The following is a 23,852-nucleotide window of genomic DNA, read 5'->3' on the forward strand; positions in this document are numbered from 1 at the left end:
AAAAAGGAACAAATATAATACGCTTTCCGGGACGCTAAAGAAACGTCCTATGCGGCCCCACGCCGAACAGATGCAAGGGACTTACTATGACTCCCTCTGCCTGAACCAGTCCGATACTAACGACATCGTACACAACCAAGGTTTAAACACAGGGGGGCTCATTTATGAGCCCCTGCGTCACTTTTGCGCCACCGGTGCGTCACTTTTTGTGACGCACCAGTGGCGTAAACCATGCGCCATGTTGCGCCATATTTACAAAGTGACGCATCTAGGTAGATGCGTCACTTCGTAAACTCCTGCGCTACATTATACCTGCGCCAGGTATAATGTATGCAGGGGGGGCGTACCTCCGCAAGAAATGGTCGTAGGAGTGGCGCAGCGAAATCTAGGACGCCAATGCGTCAAAACCTTACGCGTCAGGCTTCTGACACAACTCCAGCAATGCGCCACTTTTTGCGCCGACAGATACGTCAGTTATACTGACGTATCTGTCCTTCCTTGCGACATGATGCGTCATATTATAAATATGACGCATCATTGGTATCGCAAGGAGGGCGCACTGAGAAGTGACACATCGCTGCTTTCACGCAGCAATGTGTCACTTCTCATAAATGAGGCCCAGGATATTCCCCTGTGGATAATATCCGCTCTTAAGGACGCCTATTTTTTTTATATAAGAAGAATATTTGGACTACTTGATGCAGTTAGGAATCATTTTACTAGATAGGTCCAAAGAAATATCTTGACTTCCGTTGAATACTACACTTCTTGACATTACTTGGTTGCTGATCTAGCCTTTCAGACGTCACTGCGTGACGAAACATGTGTAGGCTGTCTTTTCCTGATTCCAGTACAAGCTACACTCAACAAACCATTTGGCTTTTGTTTTCAATTGTAGAGTGAATATACCAAACAATGCTAAAATATTAGAAATATTGAAAAGTGTTCTTTTAATTAGTGATTGGGGAGTGCTTTGGTATCTTGTTTATCTCATTATTACATTAGTGAATAGAAATGCAATTGTCTTTTTGCAGACTCAGACATTGTAGAAAACGGTGCTCTTGTTTCAGTAACCCCCTCCTCCCCCCCACACCCTTTTTCCTGGTGCTTGATGCAACTTTGACTGAAGAGTACTGACTTCCTGCTATCCAGGCCCCCAGTACCAATGTTCTTTCCCTAAAACTGTACAATTGTCTCTCCAATTTGCAATACCTTTAGAACCCTCTATAAGTCCCTAGTAAATGGTACCCCTGGTACCTAGGGCCTGAGGTACAAAAGACGGTCCTCAAGGGCTGCAGCACAAATTGTGACACCCTAGAGGACCCCTCACCAAGCACAAGTAAGGGGGCCATTGCAAGCTGTGTGTCCTGGTGCAGACAAAAGTGAAAACACGGCATGTCACACATCCCCGTGTGCCATGTCCCCTAACACTGCATGTGATATTTGTAAGTCACCCATACAGCAGGGCCTAGCAGCCCTAAGGCAGGGTGCTTAATATTACATGAGAGGGCATACCTGCATGAGCAGAAATGCCCCTGTGCTGATCAGTCCTGTGACTGCCAGTGCAAGTGATCAGGGAAGCCATCTTAAGACATGTGCTGGACTCTGCTGGAAACGAGTTCCCCAGCTACATGATGGTGTCACTGAAAATAGGGATGTCTGGTATCAAACATCTCGTATTGGTAAATCCACACTGATTCCAGTGTTGGATTTACCAATACTTGCATCCAGAGGGCACCTTAGAGGTGCCCCCTAAAAATCTACCAGTCTCTGGTGTGCTCCCCGACTGGTTTCTGCCAGCCTGCCACCTGAGACACTGTTCTGAGCTCCTAGGGTGAGAGCCATTTGACTGTCCAGGAAGAGGGTGTCTCACTCCTTCCTCAGGACGACCTGCTGATTATCCTTCCTAGGCCAGCAAGCTTCGAAGAGCTGCCGCCTTTGAAATTCGTATCTGGCTCCCCTCACAGTACAGGAAGCCAGCCCTCTTTTCCAGAGCCCCCTTGGCACCTGGACAGATGGGAAAACTAGCTAAACAGGTAGGCATGCCACCCTCAGGCTAGTACCACTACTAAGGAAGGCTAAACTGAGGTGGACATGACTTTTCAGAAGTAGCCATCTTTGTGTTGGCACACTTAGGAATTCTGGGACAGTGTTATGTCCACTTCCAAGAGGAAGTGGTCTAATAGGGCATGCAGGGACCCCAAGGGTCAGTAGCCCATTAGCTACTACCCTACCCTCCCCTAAAAAGAGTATTTAGGGTAGCCCCTGGCACCAAACGGAGATAGCCTCATGACTTGAAGAAAGAAGATGGGCGAGAAGAGTGTTACCGCAAGAACAGAAGACCCAGCAACTGACTTGGCGCCAACCCTGCCAGCCTGCCTGCTGACTTCGCCTATTGTATGAAAAGTCAACTTGTCCTGCAGCTGCTGAGTCCCCAAAACCCTGGAGACCTGCCAGCCTTCACCCAGGAATCAAAACCTCCCAAGGAACAGCAGAACTGTCCCCTGCATCCTGCAGACAGCAAAAGAAGGACCAAGAGGACTCCAACCTGCCAAAATCTGATGCCACCAAACACCACTGTATCTGAGCCCCTCAGACCGTGACTTAGAGGGCCAACGGTGTCAGTGTGGTCCCCAAGCCCTCAAGGTACCAAGTCCACTGTAGAGTGACTCCTCCTGAACTCCCCGACGTCGCCTGCAGCCTCTGTAGGGAGGCCCCCTCAACGGCGAGTGTTGCCGGACGGAGAAACCTGAGACCCCAATGACCCTCTGCACCTGTACGCCCCATCCAAAGGTGTCTCCACATCCCCTAACATCGCAAGAACCTAAGCCACTCGTTGGTTTCACTGGACTGGTCTCTCACTCCCTTCGACCAGCCTCTTTCTGCAGCGTCCGTTCTCCAAATGATAACATTCAGCACCCTACGCTGTTTGGCACCTCTGAACCTGGCCGCCCTGGAGCCGCTGGTGGTCTTCTGCTGGTGCTGCCTTGGACCTTGCCCACCACTCACCTTAACTCCTGGAGAAGAATCCTGTAAGTCGCTGACAAGAACTGCTAAACCGCAAATGATTTTCATCCCATAGGTTAATATTGCAGCCTCCAGAAATTGCACTGTGTCGACTTTTTGAACTGAAAAGACTGTAATTACCTGAAACATTTTCTTCTGATGCCTAAACATATATAAAGATACTTGTTATTTTTATAAATTGTTGTGGATCTCCTTCATGAGTCGGTGTCTCATTTATTGACCATTGTGTGTATTTTCAGACATCTTTCGCTCCTCTGATATAACCCTAAGGCTGCTCGACCACATACCCCTTAGCAGAGCACCTTGGGATTGCCACAGCAAGCCCCCTGTCCACTCATGAGGGAACCCCTGGACTCTTTACACAATATATCTCATTTTGAAATATAAAATAAAGAGCCCGATTCCTACAGACATATATCACACAAAGGGGAGCAGAGTGGCCTATGGAGAGTTAAGATCATTTCCCAACAGGCTCTTGTGTGAGAGAGGCAGCGGGGTTGTTACAAGGTCAATCACCTGCATAGGAATGATTCTTCAGAGGCTCAGGTGAGGTTTCATTGGCATCAGTTTATTCCCTAACTCTCTAACTAGCGATCCGAGAATTGATCTGTCTGTGAGTTCATTCTTTTCTCGTCTTTTGCTTCAGCCTGGTGCAGCCTTCATGACCTCTCACATGCTGTTGAGCTGTCACTGTTGATGATGTGACTTTTTCAGCTTTGTGCACTGTCTGCACATGAGTTCCCCACAGTGGCACATAGCAATAATAATGTGTCAAAGTGTCAAGTTGAGCCAGGATGTGTGCAAAGAAAGGCTTGTGGCATGGTCCTCTGTGAGGCACGGAGCCTGAGAAAGAACCCTTCAGCCTCACACAATCTGTACCGTTTTCTGACCAGTACTTTGTCAGCATGGCTTGTATTATAATGACAAAGCTTGTAAAAATGGATAAAATTATCTAAAGGTGGTTTGAAAGATACACTTAACACAGCATGTTTGGGGCCATGGCCGGTGCCCGAGGAAAATAGCTGCTTTTAGCAAAGATCTGTGATACACCTGGCTCATTTTGGAGTTTTCTTACATCTTCGACAAGAAGATCAAATTCCAGACTGGCAGTCCCAGGAGATAAGAAGATGCTGGAGAAAAACAAAATACTAGGAGAATCTCAATACTTAAAGAGGAAGTGGGCTTCTGGAAGAACTTGCACTGTAACTAGCCCACAACATGGCGCCCTTCTGTGCCACTATGTGGCGAGATAACCCAAAGTTGGCAGGTCAAACATTGCTTTGATCATAGTCCACACAATGGAAAATAGTGATTGCTAATGAGGATTCAATTTGGAAGGGAACCCCGTACTGAGAGTAATTTATCTGGTACTGGAGAGAGTTGGAGTTTAACCGTGAATGCCCAAATAGTACAACCTTTTTGCCACAAATAAGCCCAATCTTAAAGGGGAAATAAAATGTAGATTGTCCAGCCTTCACAGTGAGATATAGAAATTATTTATCATAGTGAATATGAAGCGCAGCAAAGTGGGGTGGATAACTCAGCAATCAATTGGTTCTTTTCCTCTGAAACATCATAATGTCACGAAGTAATGCTACACCAGACAGATTTATCCCTCACTTCAAGAAAGCAGCTCCCATGTGGGATATTATATGGACATTATCTAATTTGAGTCTAAAACAAGAATCTGATTTTCTATCTGATCCCTCACTAGTGACGGTTCATCCTAAAGAAAACGACCCAAAATATATTTTTTTAAAGTATAAGCAGACCACATTGTGTCCACAAGTTACAGAATCACCTACCAAAGGAGGATCTAACACTGTATCCTTTATAGATCTGATTCTCCATGGATGGACAACTAGTCACCTCCTGACACAGAGCACAAAAATAACCACAGACTTGCTGCAATCAGATATCAACGGGCAAAGTAAACGCGTCCAAGAACTCATTGGTAGAGTCGGGAAGGCTGAGTCAAGGAGCAAAGAGGGAGAAAAGTTTAAACTCCAAAAAGAATCATGAAACATTTCAATAAAAGTCAGTATTCTAGAAAGGGAGGTGACCAATTTAGAGGATAGCAAAACCAAAGATAACTTAAAAAATGTTGGTCCACCAGAAGGTTCTGAAAAAAGTGCATGTGTGGAGGTCCTAGAGTCTTGGATACCCCGCATATTGGGTCTCATGTTTGACAGAGAATTTGAGATTGAAATGGCTCATATAGTACTGGTAACACAACCAATGACTAAAATATTCGTCAGAGTAGTAATATTCAAGCCCTGGAAATTCCAGCACATGGACCACAACTTGGCTTATATGAGGAAGCACCAACATTTTACGTGGAATGTTGTCAAAACTGGACTGTCGCAAGATTATTCCAAATACTTCATTAAGGGATGGTAGGTGGTCTATCCATGAGGAAGATTCTGATAAGATGTTATCTTTGCACACCTTGCTCACTTCAGGATTACGCATGAAAGCAAATGTCCTATATTCAATTTGGCGTCAGTCTTAAAATCCTTCCTTGCAAACTTATCTCAGTCAGAGAAGGTCACTTGAAATGGGCCACGCCTCTTATATTCTTGATGTGATTTTTAAAGTTCAGCTATCTTACTGTTATATCACTGTTACACTCAGTTGGTGAACATTGGGACATACTAGTTACCTTGATGTAAGAAAATGAGTTGTTAGTTGGAGAGAATATGAGTCCTTTCCATGTAGTAATGTGGAAGTGAGCCTTTTCAGGGGCCCGCCAGTGCAAGGGTTTGCCCTTCTTTGTCCTTTAGTCCTCAGACCAACAAAATAGAGATTGGCACAGAAGCTGTAATATTAAAACAATCGTTTATTATCACTCATGAGTGGGACTACATCGATACAGAATCCTCAGGCAATGTATGAGGCAGTACAAGGAGTACAGAAACCAGGGGTCTTTTATATGCATTAGTTGCACTGTCAGCATGAGACCAGGGGGAGGTACTGGCACATACAAGAATAGTTATTGACTGACATGGGCATACAAACATGTATTGGTCAGCAAAGTGGGAGGGGAGGCATTTCTGTTTGTATCAGTTAAAACAGCCTGCCATTTACAAACTAAGACAGGTGGCAGCTACAGGCCTTTCTAAGCATGCGCAAGGCTCTGGCTCAACACTGAAGAAGTTAATTATAGTTGATGTCTCAAGCGAAATATAAGGGCAGGCAACAGTAAAGACGGAATAAGCACATGGCTAACACATGGCTAACTAAAATGGCTTCCACAACCAAAATGGCTTCAGCTCATGCTAACAGCTCTCTCTGCTGGTTTCCACAGATGACCCTTTTAGCATTAGCTGAAGACATTTCTATGATTTAGAAGGAACAAAGAAAACATCTTGCACATCAATTTTCATCATATCGCTAACTTCTTGGTCTAACACATATTGGGCGTTCACACTTTTAACGTTGTGTTTGGTGGGTATACAAGCAGAGATATAAAGGGAACAAAGCGTTGGGCCACTTTGTATGCTTAAGCAGTATGACAGTAGGATCGCAAATAATATGCATAGAATTGTCAACAGTTTTCAGCCCCAGGTAATAAACAATGTCCATAACCAACCAGCTAAAGTCCATGTTCCTGAATCAGGATGAATTTCAGCGGCTATCTTATGTAATTTAGAGATTGCATCAAAAACTGAAGGGGCGTGATCAGGGATGTAAACACAGCAACTGCTCCCGATGATGCAACATGCACCACCACGGTCAGCCAACACTACGTTGCGGACCAATCTATTTTGGAGCGCCACTATCCTCGCAATTTACAGCTCTTCTGTGATGTTTCCAAGTGCCATAGCTGTTTGGTTGGTTACAGCCTCTACAACACGTGTCAAATGTCTGTTTAAGGCAGCACCAACAAAGAAGAACAGTCCCAAATTGAAATCAACATATTGCTGCAGTGCGGTGTCAGTATGATCCACCTCATCATGATTTATTGTCCTCTTAAATCTGTTTTTGGAAACGTCATTAAACAGCTTATAGTCTTTGTGATAAGATGCAGGTGCCAAAAACACAGGTGGTAACAAAAAGGATACAAAACAGGTACCGGACCAGCCAATGGGTAAGTTGTAATATCCCTTATTTCTACATATGAAGTAGGTATTGTGTGATGACATAAAACTGCTGTTATTTACTCCAGTAATATTTAATACCAGAGTATAGTCGCTTTTTCCCATGGGAATACTACCAACATTGTTCACACACAGGTCTACTCGAGCTCTAGTAACAGCTATAACAAAAGGTCCATTACCCTTGGCAGTTCGAGTGTTTGGGAAAACATAATGTGTAGAGGAATTTCCTCGGCGATACTCCTCCATTTCCCATACAGTTCCTTTGGCCTGTGGATCTCCTTCCTCATCAGGGTAACAGGCTCTATTTAGCTGAAAGTTCAGTCTTCCTACACCATAGTCAGTGATGTTAGCAACATTAGTAGCCCATAGCAGCGCAAACCAGGCTCTGCAGGAGCCGTTGTGTGAAAATGGCAGAGGAATAAAAAGTGGTTCCTCCTTTCTTCTGATGAGCTGGCATCATTCCACACACCCAAAAGTTGGTCATGTTTGTAGCCTTATGTGTGTGATGCAACATTTAAATGAGCATGTTGTTGAGATAAGACTGTCAATGCATCTGCTCATGATAAGGGAGAGTGAAGTAGTGGTGCTCAATAGGGACAGGAGTAGTGACAGCCAGCAAATTTCGAGCAGGAGCTACTCTCTCTCTAACCCAGGTTATTATAGCGATGAGAGCAATAATTGAAGTGAGTCCAATAATTAACATTATCTTTCGATCACAAACTCTTAATTTCTTTTTCGCAGGCATGTTTATCTCGATGTTGAACAGCAAAGCAGATCTTCACACTTAAGTCCTGGGCAGACGTTAGTTTCTTCACTGAGGTTGAGATGGGTATCGCTATTCGGGTTCCCCCCTTTGCTACTCAGGCTTTCACTAACCCAGGACAGTGACTTAACCAGTATCTTTCAACAACAAAGTTTTCCGGGGTCGCACCTGATATCGAGATGTACCAGGGATCGTGTGGTCCGTGAAGACTACCTCCGGTTCTTCAGGTGACGTAACTTGGCCTCTCTGTGTCCAGGATGTCCCGATAGTCCTTCAGCGCAACAGGTGCCACCTCGGGGCTAGGGAATTGGCTCTCTGGAAGGACTTCGTCATGACAAAGTCACCTGGCCGCAGACCTGTCAGGAAGAGCTTCTCGAACCTGTTGATAAATAGAAGACAAGCTGTCAGTCAACTGAGACAAATATCCGTTCATCAATATACAAGGTACATCATGTATAGGGCGTGGTTTAGGAGTTCCCCAAATAATTATTGGCTTTCCAAATACCACCTCATATGATTCGAGGCCAGATCGTGTATGTGGCACTGATCTAATGGATAGCAAAGCCAAGGGCAGCGCATCAGGCCATTTCAAAGATGTGGAAGCCTGTATTTTAGCCAACTTAAGCTTGAGGGTAGAATTGTATCGTTCCACTAACCCTGCTGATTGTGGATGGAAAGCTGCATGGAACTTCTGCTTGATTCCCAATCCTTTCATAATCCTTTCATAAGGTACTCAAGAACTTGCCCAATGAAATGGGGTCCGTTGTCACTCCACAAAACTCCACAAAACTCGACAAACGCCGAATCTGGGGAAAAACTCCTTTAGGAGCACCTTTTCTGTAGTAAGAGCTGTATTATCTTTCGTAACGTAATCTATTTGCAGAACCTCAAAAGGTGCAGTTGGTATTGCAAACCCTCCTGTTGGAGTTGGTGTTCCCTTTCCAGGATTATACTGGAGACAAATCAGACAAGACTGGACTATCTTTTTAGCCGTGCCGGCAATCTCTGGATGATCCCAAACTTGCGTAAGCAACTTTGCTATGGAGGATGCTCCAACATGTGCCGGCCCATGTGCCATGTGAATCATAGGGTGTAAATAGGCTGTGGGTAATCTCCACCTGGTCATGTCTTTATTTCTCCAACAGCCCTCATCATCTAATGTTCCCTCCTTGGAGCATTGGTCTAGTTCATCAGCAGGGGCAGATTGCTGCATGTCCAGCACTTCTTACCTGGCATCATGCCAACGTTCAGCCTGTGACTTCATCACATACATGGATGTAGTACTTCGCTGCATTGCAGTCTCACAGGCTGTGTGATCCGCGAAGGCATTGCCCTGTCCTATTTTATCAGTCACTTTCTTGTGCATGCTACACTTAACAATCGCTACTTTCTTAGGATCTGTCAAAGCAGTAAGGAGATTGTGTACTAAGTTTAGTTTAGTTTAGTTTAGTTTAGTTTATAAATTTATAATGCACGGCAGCTACCCAAAAAGGGTTTCCCGGTGCAGAAACAGGTCGAGGCATGATAGACAGAAAGCATTCTATTTATCGACCAGCCAGGTTTTTAGCGACTTGCGGAACTTGATATGGTTTGTCTCATTTCGAGGAGCAGTGGGAAGAGAATTCCAAAGTGAGGGGCCTAGGTGTGAGAAAGATTTTCCACCCATCCGGGCTAATTTGAATTTAGGGACAACAAACCTTCCTTGGGTGGCTGATCGAAGATTGCGGGAAGGAAGGTATGGCTTGGCCAGGGCCAGCAGGTAGCTGGGAGCATTGCGGGATTTAATTTTGTGCATATAGTTGAGTGCCTTGAATTGTATTCGCTTCTCGATTTTCAGCCAATGTAATTTGCATCGATAAGTCGAGATGGGGATGGTCTTAGGGACTACACATTGAAGTCTAATTGCAGCATTTTGGGCCATTTGTAGTCTGTGAATCACCAATTTATTTGATCCCACATAGAGCACATTGCCATAGTCAAGCCTTGATGTAATTAAGGCATTGACTACGGTTTTTCTAGTAGCTTCTGGTAGCATCCAACACATTTTTCGCAGCCATTTAATGATGGTAAACCAGGTTGCTGCAACTTTGACTGATTGAGGATGCATACTAAGAGCATCGTCAATTATGAATCCTAAGTTTTGGACTTGTGGCGAGGGGGATGGGAGATCACCCACTTTGCACGGCCACTGTTGCTGGTTCCAAAGGTCTTTCTGTTTTCCCAACAACAGTACCTCCGTTTTATCGCCGTTTAATTTCAAAAAATTCTTTTGCATCCAAGAAGCTATATTGTTTAGGCCATTTTTTAGAGTAGAAGGGGTAGTTGTGTTATGTGAAGATAGGGAAAAAATCATTTGAGAATCATTGGCATAAGAAAACATGGATAAGCCAGATTTCTCTGCCATCTCAGTCAATGGTCTTACATAATGATTAAATAATAAAGGGCTGAGAATAGATCCCTGAGGCACCCCATGGGCAAAAGAGTGGACTTCAGAGCAGGCAGTTTGGGAGAAAACGTGGAAGGTACGGTTGGAGAGGAAGGCAGTGAGCCAATTTGGGGCGGCCCCTCCAATACCCTGTGTTTTGATTGTATTTATAAGCACCGTGTGGGATACTGTGTCAAAAGCGGCGCTCAAATCCAAAAGAATGAGCGCCACTGTCTCTCCGTTGTCTAGATGGTGACGTATGCCTTCCATAACCCTGAGTAGGGTGGTTTCGGTCGAAAATCCTGCTCTGAAGCCTGATTGCGAGGAATGGAGAAGGTGGTGTGTTGTGGCATACTGAGTTAGGTGACCGTGAATGTGTTTTTCTCAAATTTTAGACAGCACGGGGAGCAGTGATATAGGACGGTAGTTGCTGGACAATTCTGGGTTCGCATTCGCCTTTTTAAGAAGGGAATGTATCATCACATGTTTCCATGTCGAAGGGATCTTGGATTCCTCTATTGAAGCATTTAGAATGCACTATTTGTGTTCCATGTAATGTAAGGAAGCCTCTTTCCTTCTAGAGTAGCCCAAAATCGTGAGCCACTCCAAAGGCATGTCGGCTATCGGTGTAGATGTTAACAGACAGGTCTGTGCTAAACTCACATGATCTTGTCAGTGCTATCAACTCAGCTGCTTGAGCTGACTTCTGTGGGATGCGAGCTGTCTCACCAACTGTCTGAAGTGTTGTAATTGCATAAGCAGCTGATGTCGTGCCATCGGGCAACTTCAAACAAGACCCGTCAACCCACAATTCCCCATCAACTTCAGAAAGAGGCATGTCTTGTAGGTCAACCTGACCCATTGTCTGTTCCTCAGTAAGGAATATAAAATCATGAGACTTTTGTGACTGAGACTAAGTAGCTGGTAATGGTAATAGTGTAGCGGGATTTAAAGTCGAACATCTTTTCAGTGTGATATGAGGGGCCAAGAGTGTCAATTCATATCCTGTCAAGCGAGCACTAGGTAAATTCTGCGTTTTCGTCTGATTTAATATGGCATTGACTGAATGAGGCACTAACACAAGCAATCTGTGTGATAAGACTATTCCCTGACTTTGACATATGGACACAGCTGTTGCTGCCACCGCTCGAAAACACCCTGGCAACGCACGGGTGACTGGATCAAGGACAGCTGAGACATATGCACAAGGACGCTGCTTATCACCGTGTGTCTGTACTAAAACTGAGAGAGCGCAACCATCCCTCTCGTGTACATAAAGTGTGAAGGGCTTAGTGTAGTCTGGTGTTCCTAATACTGGTGCAGAACAAAGAGCTTGACGTAACTGCTGGAAAGCATCCTGACATTCAGCAGTCCATGGGAGGGGCATCTGAGTGTCTTTAGTCAAAAGGGCCAACAAGGGTTTAACAATTGAGAAAAGCTAAGGATCCACTGCCTACAGAAGAAAGTAAGGCCAATCAGTGCATGAACATCTTTCTGAGTACGGGGCACTGGTGTGTCTAAAATAGCTTGATTGCGATCTGGTGTGAGTGCACGTCCCTCCTTAGACAGGAGGTGACCTAAATAGGTAACCTGCTGTCTACAATATTGCAATTTCTTCAGAGATACTTTGTGATGGTGAGATGCAAGGAATGATAGTAATGACAGCGTTCGTTCTTCACACTGGTCAGGGGTAGCAGCAGCCAACAAGATGTCATCGACATATTGTATGAGAGCCACCCCTTTTGGTACAGAAAAAGAATCAAGCTGTCTTTTCAATGCCTGACTATAAATGCTAGCACTCTCTGTATACCCCTGTGGAGCTCTACAAAATCTGAAGGAACGATTATTCAAAGTGAAGCTGAACAAATAACGGCTGTCAGGATGAATAGGTATCGAGAAGAAAGCATTCTTCAAGTCGATTACACTGAATGTAGTTGCAGTCGGAGGAACCATAGTAAGAAGTGTTGTGATGTCAGAGACTACTGGGTATTGGGGCACTACAATCTTATTAACCTCTCTTAAGTCAATGATAAACCTGTATATTTTAGTATCAGCGTCTTTCTTCAGAATGGGAAGGATAGTACTATTACAGATATTGTAAGGGACTTCTTCCACAACCCCCACTCTAATCAAATCTTGAACAATACGTATCAGTGCCACTTCACCTTCTCAAGATATTTTATATTGAGGCAGTCGAGGCAATGAAGCGCCCTCTTTTACTTGACTATGGACTGGTGGGATAACCATTTGTCCCACATCGGTCTTTAATGAGACAAGACTTCTCAACCATAGCATAGTTATCATTCAAAATAACACGCACACCTTCTGGGGAACAACGTATCGTCGCACGAAAATGTTTGAGCATATAGAGACCCACAATGTTGTCCGGCGTGTTAGGGGAAAGCAGAAAAGGACATGCGGAAGAGAATTTATCAACATGAAATGCAAGTGGCTGTGACAGTGGGCTAAGGGAAGGTGTCCCATCAAATCCTATCGATGTTATCGTTAAGCCAGACAGGGGAGCCCTAGGAACCAATTGTTTAGACAGAGCGCTACGAGTAGCTTAACCAGAAACCGATCAATAGAACCCAAGACGTTTACATCAAAATAGGGACCCTTCTGATCTACTGGGACTTCGCTAGTTCCCTACCCCCTCCTAGGCATTCCTATGCATAATCAGAATCCTTGAGATTATCCATCGAATAATCAGACATTTGATATTGATTCCATCTGTCAAAAGTATTAGAAGAATTTTGATCGTGTGCAACTGCCTCAAATCTAGGACGACTATCCATGCCTCCCCTATAGCCTGAATTCCCGGGACACCCTCTCATATTTCCTGTACCTCGCTGATACTGCTGACCGCACAAAAGAGGGCACTCAAAACGCCAATGTCCAATCTCCTTACAATAAGCACACTGATCAGAAGACAAAGTTGCTCGAGGAAAAGGGAGTGCACCAGGACGATACATAGCACGTCCTCCTCTACCACCACCTCTAACTGATGGACCATAGACTTGAGCCAACCTAACTTTCGTCTTTAAATCCTTAACCTTTTTATCCTCCTTGCCTTTCGCTTCCAATTCCTGACGCTCATAATACTGGGCCATAGTCAAAAGGGAGACAGGGGAAGACGTAGTCCATGAACTCTCACTGGCCTTTAGGCGACTAGCTATTTCTGGTAACATGTTCGCGAAAAATGTGTCAACGAACAGATGCTTGCATGTGTCATCAGTCAATGACTGCCCACTAAAATCATGGAATGTCTCCTCAAAACGTGTAAAGAAATCAGAAACTGATTCGTCCACTTGCTGCTTACAAGACTCTAACATAGTTCAATCTATCTTTTTAGGAGGTATTAGAGTTTTCAACTTAGTTATTATGGCCTTTGGGAGGTCTAATATCTCTTGTTGCGGTTTCTGTGCAGGTTCCCTTGTTGTATCTATTCTCTCCATTTCCACCCAAATATCCCCAAAAGCTGTGCGGTCATCTACTTTCCAAATTGATCGCCACATATCAGGGGGCAAAATAAGCCCAAAAACATGTCAATATCAGGCAAAGTCATAGTGCAAGAACTAACAGCCCCTTCAACCTCTTCATAAAAAGCAGCCGGATTTTTCCGCGGGTCAGGCAAAGCAGCTTTAAGAGCCATAACATCCGCTCTACTCCAAGGAGTATAAACCCAATTGTAAACAAAATATCTCTTCGCATCAGTTGAATCTTTATTGTCACTTGTACCCACACCCCTAGGAGGAACATATAAATGCGCAGCTTCACGTATTGGTTTTCCATGAACTACAGAAATATGGGTTTCCTTATCTGTCCCTGTATCTTCATCATGTGGCACGGGGGTCTGAACTGTGTGTTCAGCTGGAACTGTACCACCTGTCTTTTTCTTCTCTCGCAAACGGAATGCATCAGTTCGTAGTTTAACCACTCGTCTAATTAAATCGGCCACCTGGGACGGGAGAAAAAGACCATCATTCAATTGTTTATGATCAGATTTTATATCAGCAGGCTCTAGATCATTGGAATATTTCCTAAAACTAAGTATTACTTCCCCTGTAAACGGCTCTGCAAAATATAATTGCTCTGTTTCTGGCCATTGCTGAACCATCACTATAAGGTCTGGAGCAGAGGTGGGACCGCAAGCTGCTTTACGAGCAGCGGATCTAAGAGTGGCCGCACGCTCAGCAGACAGCGGATCTAAGAGTGGCCGCACACTCAGCAGACAGCAGAGAGCGAGTCTGTCGTTTACTTTCTACATCTATCCCTTTCTGACCTGAGAGAGATGCATGGACATCTAAATTGTCCTCAGGGGCAGAGGGAAAAGTATATGGAGGCGGAGATCGATCTAACAAAATTGAGTCATCCTGAGGTTTATTAGGGACAGGATAGCGGGGGTGCCGGACAGGGTATTGGTCATTTACCTCTAGACGACGCTCCCTATCCTCTTTCTCTTTCAATTCCTTCATCTCTTTATTTTTCAGTTCCAGCGCTTTCATATAGATATTTTTGCGCTGTTCTTTATCTGCTATAGCTTGCTCTTTTCTCACTCTCATGCGCTTCTTTCTCCCACATTCGTACACAGTCAAACATATCTTGCCTACTTTTTTGCTTGAACACACATTGTTCCACATCTTTCTAAGATCAAATGACCCATTCAGTGGCCGTCATAAATCTGGATCCTTTTTTGTGTATTTATTCCACAATGCACTATACATTATGGAAGAAATACCGTTTTTAACGTACATGTACCTATTCGGTGTCCCTTCAGGGGGAGCCGGCTGACTTCGTTCTAAATCTATTTTGGTACCTCAAAAAAAAGCAACACATCCTACGAAGCGTGCTAGAAACAGGCATGTTGCAAATATTATAGTGAATATTATAGTAAATATAATATTATAACAAAAGGGTACTAATCACAAATACAGTACCGTTCCAAATATTGAAAAGTTAGAGAAAAATCTCCTCATTGCCTGCCTATGTATGTTGCAACGTACATATTACCCAGATCAAACCAGAATCTTGGCCAAGTACATCAGAAATCAAGAGTGCTGCTATAGCGACCTTACCAAACAAAAGTCTCCAGCCTCCAACTGCCAAGTTCTGAATTTGACCTAATGGTCACTGTAAGACGAACGCCAAATAGGATCTCACCTGGGACCAGTCACCACCTGAAGGGTCAAATCGGGAAAATCGGAAAAGCACTTTGGTCTGCAAAGACAAGGGTCTCCTCATGCAGGGTACGTCCTCAGGGAGATTCCAAACCTCCGTCAAACCACTCCGTCGGGCGGCCGTGTTCCGATGAGCCACACGTAACGGGCGCCAATTTGTGGAAGTGAGCCTTTTCAGGGGCCCACCAGTGCAAGGGTTCGCCCTTCTTTGTCCTTTAGTCCTCAGACCAACAAAATAGAGTTTGGCACGGAAGCTGTAATATCAAAACAATAGTTTATTATCACTCATGAGTGGGACTACATTGATACAGAACCCTCAGGCAATGTATGAGGCAGTACAAGGAGTACAGAAACTAGGGGTCTTTTATATGCATTAATTGCATTGTCAGCATGAGACCAAGGAGAGGAACTGGCACATACAAGAATAGTTATTGACTAACATGGGCATACAAACATGTCTTGGTCAGCAAAGTGGAAGGGGAGACATTTCTGTTTGCATCAGTTAAAATAGCCTGACATTTACAAACTAAGACAGGTGCATTCTGGCAGCTACAGGCCTTTCTGAGCATGTGCAAGGCTCTGGCTCAGCACTGAGGAAGTTAATTATAGTTGATGACTCAAGCGAAATACAAGGGCAGGCAACAGTGAAGACGAAAGAAGCACATGGCTAACACATGGCTCACTAAAATGGCTGCCACAACCAAAATGGCTTCAGCTCATGCTAACATCTTCAGAGGCCCAACGAGAAGTTCAGTGAAGAAACCTAGGCTCAACCTCGGTAGCTTTGGCACAGACCAGATAGACTTGATGTAAGTAAAAGTGTGTCAAATATATAGCAGTACCAAAACAAACGTCAAAACACAACAAATTTAAATTTATGCAACCAATTTATAAAAATAGAAAAACCTTTTATCAGAAAACTGACACATAAATGAATAAAATCCACTAAGCAGAAAAAAGAGACATGAATTTTTTAAGTTTTCGGCCAAAAAGCACCAAGAAAAAAATTAACTGTCTATCAGAAGTCACTGTATACGGTTGACTGGTCCTAGGCACAATTTCAGGCCAACTACAATGGAACAAAGGTCGGATACCCAAGCTGGGTCATCCCTGTCAAATATTTTAACTTCTGACTTAGTCTCAGAAATAGAAGTCGAACTCCTCTTATGGGGCAAGGTTGAAGGCTGTACCAAGCAAAATCCTCTCACAGTCAGATAGCTGTTTGGTGAGGTTTTGGTGAAGCTGTTGGTTCTTACAGCAAATGCTCAGAATGAGAAGATTCAAATTTTGTGCACGCCGAAGTCCTCTTGTTGGTCAGATACATTTTGCACCTTCGCTCACTCAAGATTTGTGCCTTCGGACTCAGTCTTTTTATGAAGCTGAAAATCCTCCAGTGGGACAAGCCTGAGGCTGTGTCTGATGAATTCCCCTCAACATTGGACACCTTTGCTGTGATTTTCCATTGTAGTTCAGCAGGGCTTAGAAGTCCCAAGTCGCAACTTTTCAGACTTTCTGCAGCAGTTCTTCTTGGTCTCCTCTAAGGCTCCCCAGAACACAGGTACAGCACTTAAGGGCCTTGGCTCATTCCACCAGAGGCTACCAACAGGGTTCAGTCTAGGTCCAGTTGCTACTGGTCTGCTAAGCACTCTAGGGAAAAGGCCTATTGAATCTTGTTGTGTCCGTATTGCCACAGAAGGGGTCACCCAACTGACCCTTGGAGTCTACTTCTCATGCCTCGGTAGAAGTATATATACTTTAATATATACTTTAGTATATTACCTACTGGCGGTCGCCAGTAGGTAGTTATAGTTAGGACCACGTTTCCATAGGAAAACCTCAACATTCTATTTTGAATAACTTTGGCGCCGGTCGACGAATCCTCGCGAATTTCTCAAAATAGGTGGGGCGCTACGCTCCGCTCCTACCCTGAAAGTCTCGGGGGGATCCGTCAAGCGGGGGCTGAGATAAAAGGGGGGTCCCAAAACGCGTTTTTCCCATGCATTTTTCCATAGGACCTTTAGAACGAGCTACAGCCCGAACGGCTGAACAGAATTACTCAAAATTTGGCAGAGAGGTAGTCCCTAGGTCAAGGAAGTGCCTTTTGTAGGTTTGGTGTAAATCTGTTCAGTAGATTCTGAGAAAATAGCCTTTAAATCAATATATATATCTGAGCCCGCTTACGGTACGCTTACCGTACGCTTACGGTAAGCGTACGGCGGCGTGCGCGAGCGCGATTCTGATTGGCTGTTAGATCTTAGTAAACATTCGAATCGGCTGAAACCAGGAAGCGGCGGCCGCCATTTTGTGTATTTCACTCTGAAAAAAAAGAGTGAAAACAAGGAAAGGGGGCAATGAGGAGAGTTACAGACCCCCTAACATTTGTAAGGGGGTCAAAGAAGGACAGAAAAGTACAAAGAAAACATTTATTGATTTTAAAAAAAATCACGGGGTACGCGTACGGTAAGCTTACGGTAAGCGTACGGTAAAAAAATAAAAAAAAAATAAATGAAAAGCAGATTTAAGAGTTTAGATATTAGGGAGCTCTAAAAAGAGCTGTTGTGTTTATGAAGTCATTTTTTAAGTGGTACCTACAAGTAAGTACCGATGCAGAGTCTAAGGTTCAAAAGGAAGACTCTGTTCCCTTCATCATTGAAGTGCACACCATCTCCTCTATAAATGTCTTGCATGTCATAACGCAAGTTGTTGTGGTAAATGGCACCCATACCATAGTCACGGAGGAAAGCAGAAACAGATTTGTTGACGTGCTTTCTTGCTTTGTCAATCTGTGGACAGAAATGATTGGACCAGTTCCATTTTTGCCTTTGGCATATGTTGGAAAACACAAAGGCAGTTTTAGGGAAAAGTGTAAACAGTTGTGCAAAGGTGTCCTTCATAAGCATTTCCAGACCTACCCCAGTCAAAGTGCCTAGGTCATTGCCACCACAGTGCACTATTATGAGGTCAGGGTGTTGGATTTGAATGAAGGATTTCACCAATGGCATCAATTGGTGCCACTTTAACCCTCTCTGACCAATCCATTTAATGTCTACATTTGGCAAAGCAAGGTCTCTCACCATATCTGTTTTCTCTGCAAACTTTTCACTCCAGAAGACATAGCTGTGCCCTACAATCCACACTGTGAACATCTTCAAAGGAGAACTGGATGCACTCAGGAGGTGTCTTTCAGTAGAATGGCAATATGAAAAGAAAGACAGTTTGGAAATGGAGGCATACATATTTTTTTAAAACAAAAAGAACTGATTGGCTGTTTCATACCATTCTAGAATAAAAACTAGGCTGTATGTGAAAATTAATAGAAGCATGTTTTGTATTGGTACAAAAAAATGTGTAACCAAAGAACAGTACTATGGATTTGCTGTAAGGTTTGAAAAGTCAAGCACTCTTGCTCTGTGGAATTGAAACATTGTGTGTCGAACTTCTGACCTAACTGCACACAGCAGTGTTCCATGAGCTGTTGCTATGGTAGCAGGCAGAAGTCAAGTTGGGGGAAGGGTACTAGGCAGAAGTCAAGTTGGGGGCAGGGTACTTTTGGAAAAGGGTTGGTTTTCAACCAATAGAAATGTGTGATTACATTTGAAAAAAAGGGGGAAGCACTGAGATTTGAAACTTACATGTATATGTGTGGAAAAATAGAGGGAAAGTTTGCCATTATCTGGTTCTGCTGAGAGGAGAGAGGTGAACACAACAGAGATCCTGGCTCTGATAATCTGCTGTTTGAGTGTCACATTTCTTTCACAACTAACTAATTTTAAAGGTGAGTTTAGAGTTTGAGAGGGGATGTATGTGGTAACTTAAGAAATGAATAATAGAAATGGGAATTGTTTTTGTTGTAGTTACACATGGTGGTTTCATAATGTGACAGTGTGTAAAAGTGATTTACACTTGCCCCGAAAAAAAAAAGAGCAGTAAGTGTGCTTTCAAATTGGCAAAGAAATTTCGTTTTGGGACTAATGTGAAAACATGACTCTGTGTGCATAGAAGAATTATAGGCAGAGATTTATTGCGTCTTGCTCTGGTGATTTCATAGTTGCATTAGATGGAAAGGGGGAGCGAATTTTTTGGGGAAGAAGCAGAGGCTTAGCACACACCCATGTGCTTGCCATGTATAGTCATGCACAGTATTTAGAAGCCAGTGGGGTTTTCAGGTTTAAGTCTGTAATGCAAATACATTCAGCATCACTAAGGCTGGTTGCCCTTGGTGGAGTGTAGGCAGTCACAGAGAATGCACATGGTGGTGGTCTGAAAAAAAAACAGCTTGGACACGTGCAATTAAATAAATCAAAAATAGTGGAATCATAATGTGTCAGTCTGTAAAAGTGATTTCAAATTGTAAAAAGAGATTTTCACTTGGCCCGAAAAAAAAAGAGCAGTAAGTGTGCTTTCAAATTGGCAAAGAAATTTCGTTTTGGGACTAATGTGAAAACATGACTCTGTGTGCATAGAAGAATTATAGGCAGAGATTTATTGCGTCTTGCTCTGGTGATTTCACAGTTGCATTAGATGGAAAGGGGGAGCGAATTTTTTGGGGAAGAAGCAGAGGCTTAGCACACACCCATGTGCTTGCCATGTATAGTCATGCACAGTATTTAGAAGCCACTGGGGTTTTCAGGTTTAAGTCTGTAATGCAAATACATTCAGCATCACTAAGGCTGGTTGCCCTTGCTGGAGTGTAGGCAGACACAGAGAATACACATGGTGTTGGTCTGAAAAAAAAACAGTTTGGACACGTGCAATTAAATAAATCAAAAATAGTGGTTTCATAATGTGTCAGTCTGTAAAAGTGATTTCAAATTGTAAAAAGAGATTTTCACTTGGCCCTAAAAAAAAAGAGCAGTAAGTGTGCTTTCAAATTGGCAAAGAAATTTCGTTTTAGGACTAATGTGAAAACATGACTCTGTGTGCATAGAGGAATTATAGGCAGAGATTTATTGCGTCTTGCTCTGGTGATTTCACAGTTGCATTAGATGGAAAGGGGGAGCGAATTTTTTGGGGAAGAAGCAGAGGCTTAGCACACACCCATGTGCTTGCCATGTATAGTCATGCACAGTATTTAGAAGCCAGTGGGGTTTTCAGGTTTAAGTCTGTAATGCAAATACATTCAGCATCACTAAGGCTGGTTGCCCTTGGTGGAGTGTAGGCAGTCACAGAGAATGCACATGGTGGTGGTCTGAAAAAAAAACAGTTTGTACACGTGCAATTAAATAAATCAAAAATAGTGGTTTCATAATGTGTCAGTCTGTAAAAGTGATTTCAAATTGTAAAAAGAGATTTTCACTTGGCCCTAAAAAAAAAGAGCAGTAAGTGTGCTTTCAAATTGGCAAAGAAATTTCGTTTTAGGACTAATGTGAAAACATGACTCTGTGTGCATAGAGGAATTATAGGCAGAGATTTATTGCGTCTTGCTCTGGTGATTTCACAGTTGCATTAGATGGAAAGGGGGAGCGAATTTTTGGGGGAAGAAGCAGAGGCTTAGCACACACCCATGTGCTTGCCATGTATAGTCATGCACAGTATTTAGAAGCCAGTGGGGTTTTCAGGTTTAAGTCTGTAATGCAAATACATTCAGCATCACTAAGGCTGGTTGCCCTTGGTGGAGTGTAGGCAGTCACAGAGAATGCACATGGTGGTGGTCTGAAAAAACAGCTTGGACATGTGCATTTAAATAAAAGAAAAAAAAGTGGTTTCATAATGTGTCAGTCTGTAAAAGTGATTTCAAATTGTAAAAAGAGATTTTCACTTGGCCCGAAAAAAAAAGAGCAGTAAGTGTGCTTTCAAATTGGCAAAGAAATTTCGTTTTAGGACTAATGTGAAAACATGACTCTGTGTGCATAGAGGAATTATAGGCAGAGATTTATTGCGTCTTGCTCTGGTGATTTCACAGTTGCATTAGATGGAAAGGGGGAGCGAATTTTTGGGGGAAGAAGCAGAGGCTTAGCACACACCCATGTGCTTGCCGTGTATAGTCATGCACAGTATTTAGAAGCCAGTGGGGTTTTCAGGTTTAAGTCTGTAATGCAAATACATTCAGCATCACTTAGGCTGGTTGCCCTTGCTGGAGTGTAGGCAGACACAGAGAATACACATGGTGGTGGTCTGAAAAAAAAACAGCTTGGACATGTGCAATTAAATAAATTTTTAAAAAAGGTTTCATAATGTGTCAGTCTGTAAAAGTGATTTTCACTCGGCCCGAAAAAAAAAGAGCAGTAAGTGTGCTTTCAAAATGGCAAAGAAATTTCGTTTTGGGACTAATGTGAAAACATGACTCTGTGTGCATAGAGGAATTATAGGCAGAGATTTATTGCGTCTTGCTCTGGTGATTTCACAGTTGCATTAGATGGAAAGGGGGAGCGAATTTTTTGGGGAAGAAGCAGAGGCTTAGCACACACCCATGTGCTTGCCATGTATAGTCATGCACAGTATTTAGAAGCCAGTGAGGTTTTCAGGTTTAAGTCTGTAATGCAAATACATTCAGCATCACTAAGGCTGGTTGCCCTTGCTGGAGTGTAGGCAGACACAGAGAATACACATGGTGGTGGTCTGAAAAAAAAACAGCTTGGACATGTGCAATTAAATAAATTTTTAAAAAAGGTTTCATAATGTGTCAGTCTGTAAAAGTGATTTTCACTCGGCCCGAAAAAAAAAGAGCAGTAAGTGTGCTTTCAAAATGGCAAAGAAATTTCGTTTTGGGACTAATGTGAAAACATGACTCTGTGTGCATAGAGGAATTATAGGCAGAGATTTATTGCGTCTTGCTCTGGTGATTTCACAGTTGCATTAGATGGAAAGGGGGAGCGAATTTTTTGGGGAAGAAGCAGAGGCTTAGCACACACCCATGTGCTTGCCATGTATAGTCATGCACAGTATTTAGAAGCCAGTGAGGTTTTCAGGTTTAAGTCTGTAATGCAAATACATTCAGCATCACTAAGGCTGGTTGCCCTTGCTGGAGTGTAGGCAGACACAGAGAATACACATGGTGGTGGTCTGAAAAAAAAACAGCTTGGACATGTGCAATTAAATAAATTTTTAAAAAAGGTTTCATAATGTGTCAGTCTGTAAAAGTGATTTTCACTCGGCCCGAAAAAAAAAGAGCAGTAAGTGTGCTTTCAAAATGGCAAAGAAATTTCGTTTTGGGACTAATGTGAAAACATGACTCTGTGTGCATAGAGGAATTATAGGCAGAGATTTATTGCGTCTTGCTCTGGTGATTTCACAGTTGCATTAGATGGAAAGGGGGAGCGAATTTTTTGGGGAAGAAGCAGAGGCTTAGCACACACCCATGTGCTTGCCATGTATAGTCATGCACAGTATTTAGAAGCCAGTGGGGTTTTCAGGTTTAAGTCTGTAATGCAAATACATTCAGCATCACTAAGGCTGGTTGCCCTTGGTGGAGTGTAGGCAGTCACAGAGAATGCACATGGTGGTGGTCTGAAAAAAAAACAGTTTGTACACGTGCAATTAAATAAATCAAAAATAGTGGTTTCATAATGTGTCAGTCTGTAAAAGTGATTTCAAATTGTAAAAAGAGATTTTCACTTGGCCCTAAAAAAAAAGAGCAGTAAGTGTGCTTTCAAATTGGCAAAGAAATTTCGTTTTAGGACTAATGTGAAAACATGACTCTGTGTGCATAGAGGAATTATAGGCAGAGATTTATTGCGTCTTGCTCTGGTGATTTCACAGTTGCATTAGATGGAAAGGGGGAGCGAATTTTTGGGGGAAGAAGCAGAGGCTTAGCACACACCCATGTGCTTGCCATGTATAGTCATGCACAGTATTTAGAAGCCAGTGGGGTTTTCAGGTTTAAGTCTGTAATGCAAATACATTCAGCATCACTAAGGCTGGTTGCCCTTGGTGGAGTGTAGGCAGTCACAGAGAATGCACATGGTGGTGGTCTGAAAAAACAGCTTGGACATGTGCATTTAAATAAAAGAAAAAAAAGTGGTTTCATAATGTGTCAGTCTGTAAAAGTGATTTCAAATTGTAAAAAGAGATTTTCACTTGGCCCGAAAAAAAAAGAGCAGTAAGTGTGCTTTCAAATTGGCAAAGAAATTTCGTTTTAGGACTAATGTGAAAACATGACTCTGTGTGCATAGAGGAATTATAGGCAGAGATTTATTGCGTCTTGCTCTGGTGATTTCACAGTTGCATTAGATGGAAAGGGGGAGCGAATTTTTGGGGGAAGAAGCAGAGGCTTAGCACACACCCATGTGCTTGCCGTGTATAGTCATGCACAGTATTTAGAAGCCAGTCGGGTTTTCAGGTTTAAGTCTGTAATGCAAATACATTCAGCATCACTAAGGCTGGTTGCCCTTGCTGGAGTGTAGGCAGACACAGAGAATACA

The 23,852-nt window shown here is 43.2% G+C and overlaps 1 protein-coding gene across 1 annotated transcript in view; it reads left to right on the forward strand.

The window, feature by feature from the left end:
• The window catches only part of LOC146808456 (transient receptor potential cation channel subfamily M member 2-like), a 694,250-nt gene that overhangs the window by 245,119 nt on the left and 425,279 nt on the right, over positions 1-23,852 (forward strand). The gene's annotated exons all lie outside the window — the stretch shown is intronic.

The sequence above is a fragment of the Triturus cristatus genome, chromosome 8 (assembly GCF_964204655.1).
Source record: "Triturus cristatus chromosome 8, aTriCri1.1, whole genome shotgun sequence".
Lineage (NCBI taxonomy): Eukaryota > Metazoa > Chordata > Amphibia > Caudata > Salamandridae > Triturus > Triturus cristatus.